Below are 9,319 nucleotides of genomic sequence, written 5' to 3' on the forward strand. Positions count from 1 at the left end.
TTAACCAACTCAGGGCGCTGCCCACCCGTGGGCGAGCAGCGGGAACTGAAAACGAAAGATTTTCCCCCCGGCCCTCCACCGGGGGCAGGAGGGGGCCTGCTCCCGCCTCCTGGGGAAAAACTCAACTCCATCACTGAGCAGCCCGTATCAGGATCATCGCTTACCTGGCGTTAGCGGGGTGTGCGGCCTGAGGGGGCTGTGACGCCTGCCGGCGGCCTCCTCCACGCCGTGGCCCGGATGAAGGCTGCTGCTGGGGCGGGGCGGGAGGCAGGGGAGCCGCGGGGGGGCGTCCTCGGCGGTGAGCAGCGGGAGGCATCTGTGCCGACGACTGGGTGGAGGCAGCAGCTGGTCGTCGGGGCAGAACATGTTTGATTGCCTCCGTCTGCTCCTGGGCAGTGGAGACTGCTGGGCAAGAGTTCTCGACTGCACCGCCAAAAAAGGCCAACCTGGGAGAGAAGGGCGTCGAGCAGACGAATCCGCTCAGCGCTCCGAGTGTCTGCCAGGTTGACGCTCCTGGACCACACTAGTGGCCATCACCTGACCAACGGCGCGAGCGGCCACTTTCGTTGCCCTTTTGGAGAGCAAGGTCAGTGGCGGACCGCAAATCTTCGAATGCCGTTGGATCAGTCCCGCCCTCGAGCATATCTCTGAGCATCTGCGCTTGCACAGTGCTCATCGCATGCAAAGCGGGGCCGCCCGTCCCGCCGCTCTATAGGAACGCGCCGCCATGGCAGACGAGAACCTACAGGCTTTGGATGGGTGCCTAGGAGGACCACGGAGGAGGCGCTCTGTGGACACAGCTGTATCGCAACAGAACGCTCCAGCGGGGGCATCCCAGTGCACCCACGGGCGGCCCCCCCATCGAGGGGGGAAAGGCGGGGGAGAGATCGCGCTCTCGAGTGGACAGAGGAGTCCCCCAAGAGCGCGATAACTCCGCATGCAGCTCGGGGAAAAAAAGGCAATGGAGTTGGCCGTGGCCTCGCGGCGGCAGCTTTGTCCAAAAACCAATTATCCCTCCGTGAGAGATCGGGGGAGAATGGAGGATGCCACTCTAACCCAATACTCCCAGCGGCTTGAGACAGCATGCCGTCAGCTCGGGATCCGACACGGGCAGCGCTGGCTCTCCCGAAGGGGGCAGTGCAGCCGCATCCTCATCTCCCGAGGACTGTAGCCCGCCTAGTGATGCTGCGATCGACATCACATCATCATCTGGAGCGCTGCTCGAAGCAGCCGGTACCACTGAAGAGGCAGCCGACTGAATCGAACTAACGCTCGCTGGCTCACGCACTGAGGCGGGAGGTGTGGCCCGAGAAATCGTCGGGGCTTTATGCCACACCGTCACCGTTAATTCGCCGGGTCCCCGGTCGACGGGCCCCCTTTCGTGAAGGAAGCCGATCGAGTAAGGGGGACCGGGGCTCTCACTCTAGTGAGATTTTTTTTTTTTTTTTTATATATAAAAATATATATTTTATATATAAAATATATATATATATATACATATCTCTATATATACATATATATATATATTTTAACCTCAGTGTGGAGATGGTCATGTCCCCATAGCAGGAACATGAGTCATCCACGAACGCTGCTGCTGCATGCTGAATGCCCAGGCATACAGAGCAGCGATCGCGACCATCAGATGACGACAGAAATCGACCGCATCCAGAAGAACACGGGCGAACCGTCTTTAAAAAGACGTGCCGCGTGTAGCTCTTTTACAGAGAGGAGGAAATTCACTCTTTCAGCGCTGAGGCGACCAGGGAGAAGCGCAAAGTCTGGCAGACCACTGCACAGATCGCAGGCAATGCAGAAACTCGCTGGGTACCGCCGTCACACCAACACTGAAGAGGACGCTCGTCTCGAAGAGTCTTGTAATAGCTTTCAGGAGTGAAGAGGTTCTCTTGGCTCCGAAGCGAAAACATACTGCGGTTGCGTTCACTTCCTCCTTTTATACTCACGGAGTAGGGCGGAGTACGCTATGCAAATTTCCGCAGCCCCAAGGCATTGCATGCCATTGGCTCGTGTTTAAATACTCGAAGAGGATTGGCTTTCTATGCGAAACCCCCCAATCTCCGTCACTTCTGACGTAACTCGAAGTGACTACGAAAGGGAACACCATTACACCACCAGCAGCCTGAGCCGCTGATTCAAGGCAGGATAGATTCATGCTTTCACGTTGTTTACGCCAAATTCTGACCCGACCATCTGAATGTTGCAGCAGAAATCGAGACTCATCAGAACAAGCAACATTTTTCCAATCTTCTATTGTCCAATTGTGGTGAGTCTGTGTGAATTGTAGCTTAAGTTTCCTGTTCTCATCTGACAGGAGTGACACCAGTGTGTTTTCTGCTGCTGTAGCTCATCTATTCAAGGTTCCACATGTTGTGTGTTCAGAGATGCTCTTCTGCAAACATCGGTTTTAACAAGTGGTTCTTTGAGTTAATGTTGCCTTTCTATCAGCTGACCCAGTCTGGCCATTCTCCTCTGACCTCTGACATCAACAAGGCATTTTAACCCACAGAACTGCCGCTCACTGGTTATATTTCTTTTTTTGGACCATTCTCTGTAAACTCTAGAGACGTTTGTGTGTGAAAATCCCAGTAGATCCGCAGTTTCTGGCACCAACAACCATCCCACGCCCAAAGTCACTTAAGTCACCTTTATTCTCCATTGTGATGCTCAGTTTGCACTTCAGCAGATCGCAATGATCATGTGCCGAAATGACTGCCTTGTGATTGGCTGATTGGATATTTGTGTTAAAAAGCAGTAGAACAGGAGTGGTCACGTGACCCATGCACGCGATGGTCGAAGGACGCTGATGCTCCGTCCAAACCTCCTTCCTTTTCCTAAATAACGACATATAGAACCGACAGCCAGTTTTTTTTTTTTACTCTGATGGTGTCAGTATAATGTATGGAAACAAAAAACAAGACTCCTCGCCGTCCACAACTCCCTCTGGAAAGAAAAAGATGAAGCTAGCGAACACTGAGGCCAATCTGACGGACGCCATTGCAGAGGCGCTTTCAAAGCAACAAGTCGCGCTTGAATCTACGATTCAAAATGCAATTCGTTTGGCTATGGAGGACGTGAAATCCTCTTTGATCGAGCTCCGCCAAGAAGTGCAATCCCAAACCAACACGGTTCGAGACCTGGGTTTGAAGGTAGACAAAATTCAAGGCGAGACGCGGCAGATGAAGAAGGATTTGAACATGTGCACAACAGAACAGCAAAACCTCACCTTGAAAATTGCGGAGTTAGAAGACAGGTCTCGCCGTAACAATTTACGTTTGGTGGGGCTGCCGCAGGGCCGGGAAGGGGATGATCCAATTGGTTTTCTTCAAAAGATGCTTCCTATCTGGATTCCCGCGCTGAAGAGGAAGGGATCGATCGAAATAGACCGCGCGCACAGAATCTATGGCTCCGGTAAATCCCGCACTTTGATCTTTCGCGTGCTACGGTATCAGGATCGACAGGCGATTCTTCAGGGAGCCAGGGAGGCGGCGAAAACCGAACCAATTCGTGACCAAGAGTCCACACTGCGTTTTTTCGCCGACTACAGTGGGTTTACCTCCCGTAGACGCCAGGCCTTCGGAAGTATCCAAAAGGAATTGCACGCTCTGGGAATTCCAAACTTCCTCATATACCCCGCCACTCTTCGTATCAGCTTTGGTGGTAATCAGCACTCTTTTGATTCAGTCAAAAAAGCGGAGGATTTCTTAGTGGAAGCTCGTAGTACTCCTGGATCGGGCACCAGACGTAAATTGTCCTTTTATGGTCCAGAGCCACCTCCAGAGTCTATGGATGAGTAAAATGAGTCAACCGTGATAGAAGTGAGTACGCTGATAATGTAATGTGCTAGCAATGTAACGATCCATTGCAGAGGAGTTTTATTTTTTTTTATTTTTTTTTCGGTCAAAGATTTGTATTTGGTTTTATTTCTTGTATACACAGAATATACGGCTGTCACTACTCTTTATACTATGCATACTTTGTTGTTATATACTACATACTTCATGTTCAATGGAAGAGAGTGTTTGTCGTTCTGTTGAGCGACGGTGGATGTTCTCACGGGCCCTTATAATGATGGGGAAATTTGCGGTCTCTAAGGGGGTTTTTTTGTTCATGTTTTTTCTATTTGCCTTTTATAATCTTTTAGTTTTGTCACAGGTTAAACAGATACATTTTGGTTTTGCAAATCGTATCTTTGCTTCATTAGACTATGGATAAATTAAAAATTATTTCACTTAATATTAGAGGTCTTAACAGTCCAAATAAGCGAGCTAAATTCTTGATCTACTTGCGCAGGAAAGCGATTGATATCGCTCTAATTCAGGAAACTCATCTAAAGAGAGCAGATGTTCAGAGATTACAGAATAAATTTTATAAAGTTGTAGCCTTTTCCACTGATAACACCAAAACTAAAGGTACAGTTATTTTGATTAAACGTAACTGTAACCTTAAGATTGACAGAGAAAGTCAAGATCATTCTGGCAGACTTGCATATTTTTGTACAAACATTAAGGGGCGGAAAATAGCTTTTGTTTCAATCTATGCTCCTACAATATTTGAGACAAATTTTTTCCCACATGTTACTAATCTTTTACTTTCATTGATAGACTATTCTCTGATTATCGGAGGGGATATGAATGCGGTGATTGACCCTGTATTGGACAGATCTTCTTCCTGCAGTCAAGTTCAGCTAAATTCCTCATCTGCGCTTAATGATTTCGTAAAAATGTTGAATTTGGTTGACGTTTGGAGATCGGGGAACCCCTCGAGTAGAAATTATACCTTTTTCTCGGCACGACATCTCTCTTTTTCTAGAATAGATTATCTATTATGCTCCAAGGAACTTTTGGACTCCTTTGACCAGACAATTATACTACCAGCTATTCTTACAGATCATAACTCTTTAATGGTAGAATTTGAATGTGCTCCATTTGTTGAAAGATCTCCGCGGTGGCGTTTTAATATCTCCCTTTTACAGAACAATCAGTTCGATGAAGACTTCAAAGCCGGTCTATCTGAATTTCTTTCATTTAATATTGGTTCGGTTGAGGACCCTCTTTTTGTCTGGGAAGCTACGAAAGGTTTTATCAAAGATTTTTCTATTGCCTTTGCTACTAATGTAAAAAAGGCACATAATCAGAGAATTGACCATTTAGAAAAAGAATGTCAAAAACTCGATTTGTCACTAAAATCTTCTTTTTCTAATTCAAATTATAAGACGCTTCAGACCCTTAAAGCGGAATTAAACGATCTTTTGAGAAGGAAAGCAGAATTTGTGATTCACAGAACCAGACAGTCGTATTACTTTAGTGGTGCCAGACCGAGCAAACTTTTAGCCTTAAGACTGAAGCAAAATCAGGCGAAGGCCTACATTGAAAAAATTAAGCACCCTTCTAAAGGGCTGGTTGGGAATAGCAAAGAAATAAACTCCTCTTTTTTCGATTTCTTTTCCAAACTCTATACATCGGAACTTAATCCCTCAAATTCAAGTTGCACTGCCTTTTTGCAGTCTCTTACTCTACCTCGACTTAGTCATGAGGAAGCTGAATCTTTAGGACAACCAGTTACTTTGGAGGAGCTTAAAGGGGCGCTACAAGACGCAAAGAAAGGCAAAGCACCAGGTTTAGACGGGATCCCTGCAGAATTATTTCTTAAATATTTTGATCTTCTTGGACCTGTATTCCTAACTGCCATTCACGCGGCAGTAGAGGTGGGCGCTTTTCACCTGCAGATGAATACGGCACTTATATCGCTGATACCCAAAAAAGGGAAAGATCATACGGATTGTGCAAACTACAGACCCATTAGTTTGCTAAACACTGATATAAAAATGTATGCCAGAGTTCTCGCCTTGCGACTACAGCGATATGTGAATTTTTTAGTCCACCCTGACCAGTCTGGCTTCATGCCCAACAGATTAGCGGCGGACAACATCCGGAGACTATTGCACGTCATTCATGAATCCCAGGGTTGTCCCACTCCAGCTGCGGTTCTTTCGTTGGATGCAGAGAAGGCGTTTGACAGGCTGGAGTGGGACTACCTCTGGTCTATTTTGGAGGTATTTGGTCTGGGTAAAGGCTTCATAAACATGATAAGAGTTTTATATAGTAACCCCACGGCATCTGTTATGACTAATGGAGTACATTCTTTACCCTTTAATTTACAACGAGGCACAAGACAAGGATGCCCATTATCCCCTATGTTATTTGCAATGTCACTTGAGCCACTAGCCCAATTGATAAGACAGGAAAATATCTGTTCAATCTCAGTTAACTCTCATAAGCAACATATATCACTCTATGCCGATGATATTTTACTATTTATCTCCGATCTCCAAGCTTCATTTCCCCAGATACTGAAGGTATTTGATAAGTTCAGTGGGCTCTCTGGGTACAGAATAAATTGGGATAAATCTGCTTTACTTCCACTTAATACCATGGCTAAGAATGTTAGACTACCTTGTAATATCTCCATACAATCTTCACTAAGTTACTTAGGCATTGTTGTTCACTCTTCCCTCCATGGCATACCTGATGCCAATTATCTACAAATTCTTACTAAGGTTGAACAAGACCTCCAAAAATGGACCTCGTTGCCATTATCATTACATGCCAGAATAGCGAGCGTTAAAATGAATGTTGTGCCACGAATCAATTTCCTTAGCTCCATGATTCCGTTACCTGTGCCTAAATTGTTTTGGCACAAACTTAATTCTAAAATTCGGAAATTCATCTGGAATGGCAAGCAACCCAGATTGAGATTTGAAACACTGCAGCGTGCAAAACATAATGGAGGATTAGCGCTTCCAAACTTTGAATTGTATCATAGGTCCTCTCAAATCAAATTCATTAAGGATTGGCTAGACCCGCTCTCCAGGGTTCCTTGGAGAGAGATAGAGGAGAGCTTAGCCGGCAAACACAGATTACAAGATATACTATTTTCTGGCTTAAACAACAAGCAATGTTTGCAAGCTTTTGGTCCAATCATAGCCTACACCGTAGTCAATTTCAAACTTATGGAAAAATGTATTAATTTTTCGCATATTTGGCACACTCATACACCTATTTGGTATAATAATAATATCCGTTCGGGAGGTACACCTTTTTTCTCTAGAGACTGGATGCAGAAGGGCATTTATACATTGAAAGATATTGCTGGTCCTAAACGCATGTTAAGCTTTCAAGAACTGTGTGAGAGGTATGGACCAAAGTCCTCTTCTTTGTTTTTATATCTGCGCCTAAGGTCGGCCATGAAGGCCTATGGGGTGCCCTGGGGGGAAACACTGCCTATACATCCGATCATTGCTCGGTTTGAGTCGTCCTCTTCTAGTCACTTCACTTCTTGGATGTATGGGAAGGCCTTAGAGGCTTCAGCAAATCGCCTAGCTATAAAGCGCGCATGGCAAAGAGACTGTGAACAACAGGAGGATGTCACCGACTGGGGAAGAGTATGGCAGAACATTTTCACTTCATCTAGGAATCCCAATCACCAAATGATTCACTATAACTTCTGTCACAGAACTTATTGGACCCCACTGAAAAGACATCGTATTGACTCCTCCTTCAATCCTTTTTGCGATAAATGTCCTGACCAACAACTTGGTTCCTTTTTCCATATGATGTGGGAATGTGAAAAAGTTAAACATTTTTGGACTGAGGTATGTGGTATCTTATCGAAAATCATTGACTATCCGATTCCGGTGATACCATCTGTATTATTGCTGAATGATGACTCTGAGTTTGACTTCTCTAAGCTGCAAAAAATTGTCTACCTTGCCGGTTTAACGTCTGCAAAAAAACTCTTAGCTCAACACTGGCTCCCACCACATACCTTGGATATATTCAAGTGGTTGTTTCAACTTCAGGACATTATAATGTTAGAAATATCCACAGCTCGGGTGAACTTGGCTCAAATCTCAACACTAAAAATTTGGACAACAGCCGCTGATAAGGTCTCCAAGTATATTGCGCAAAGCAATGTTCAGGACTCAGTTTGAACACTTTACCCCATTTCTCTATTTTTTATTTTTATTTATTTTTTTTTTTTAAATGTTTTATATTTCCTGTGACTGTTTTTCTGTTGACTTATCTGTTCATTTTGTACCCCATTATAAAGAGACCGCGGGGTGGGTGGGTGGGAGGGATTGGTAGATAGGTTGTTGTTTGTTCTGTTTCTTTTTGGCGTGTTTATTGTCAATTTAAAATCTAATAAAAAAAAAAAAAAAAAAAAAAAAAAAAGCAGTAGAACAGGTGTACCAATAATGTGGCCAGTGAGTAAGTTCCATGATTTAAATTAATTAGACATGATTTTTGATGAAATGTTAAATAACAAAAATGTTATTTAACCATTAAAACGTAATCAAAAAAATTGTCAAAATCTAAAAAATTAATCACAAATTTTATGGGCCCCTACATGTGGTAACACTGTGAAAAAGTCACTCTTTTCTCTTTGAAAAAACACTATTTTACATACTGACATTGATTGCAACAATACTGATTTTTTTTTTAACTGCAAACTTACCCTTTAATACTGCTGATAATAAAACTAAATGATACATATTAATAATCACGCAAACACCACTGACAAAACTAAAGAAACCTAGAAGAAAAATCAAGACAAAGAAATACAGGCTCACATGTACTTGGTAAAAACATCTCAGCCATAGATTGTTATTATTTAAATGATATGATATTTAAAAAGTTTGCGGAAGTCTCTTATGCTCACCAAAGCGACATTTATTTGATCAAAAATATAGTATAAAAGTATTATTGTGAAACAGTTCTTATTATTACCAATGTTGAAATCCTATCTGAAAACAGAAACTGATACGGTGGTGTTTTTTTTTTCATCATTTAAAAATCTTTTATACATATCTTTACTGTCATTTTAAATCAATTTATTGTGTCCTGAAAAGTTTTACTGACCCCTTTGAACATTAGTACTGTACATACTGTATGTGGGTGGGTGTGGTGTCATGATTTTGTAAATACGATGAGCAAATAAAAAAGCAAATAAATAAGTATTCATTAATTTTAAGTCATATCATAACTGAGTCATTTAATTTGCTATCATTTATATATGATTATAAATATCCCTTAATATTTCGATTTTTTTGTTAATATGTGGTAATATTGGTAAAAAATAATTAAATGTAAACATTTGTATGAACTGTAAGTCTCATTTGCTTTAAAAAAAACACTGAAATTTTTATATTAAACTGGTCATTTCTAAACTAAAGTAAACTAAAGTCTCTCTCTCGCTCTCTCTCTCTCTCTGTGTGTGTGTGTGTGTGTGCAGTCTGAGTGGG

The sequence above is a fragment of the Pimephales promelas genome, chromosome 11, assembly GCF_988280905.1.
Source record: "Pimephales promelas chromosome 11, fPimPro1.hap1.1, whole genome shotgun sequence".
In the NCBI taxonomy this organism is placed as follows: domain Eukaryota; kingdom Metazoa; phylum Chordata; class Actinopteri; order Cypriniformes; family Leuciscidae; genus Pimephales; species Pimephales promelas.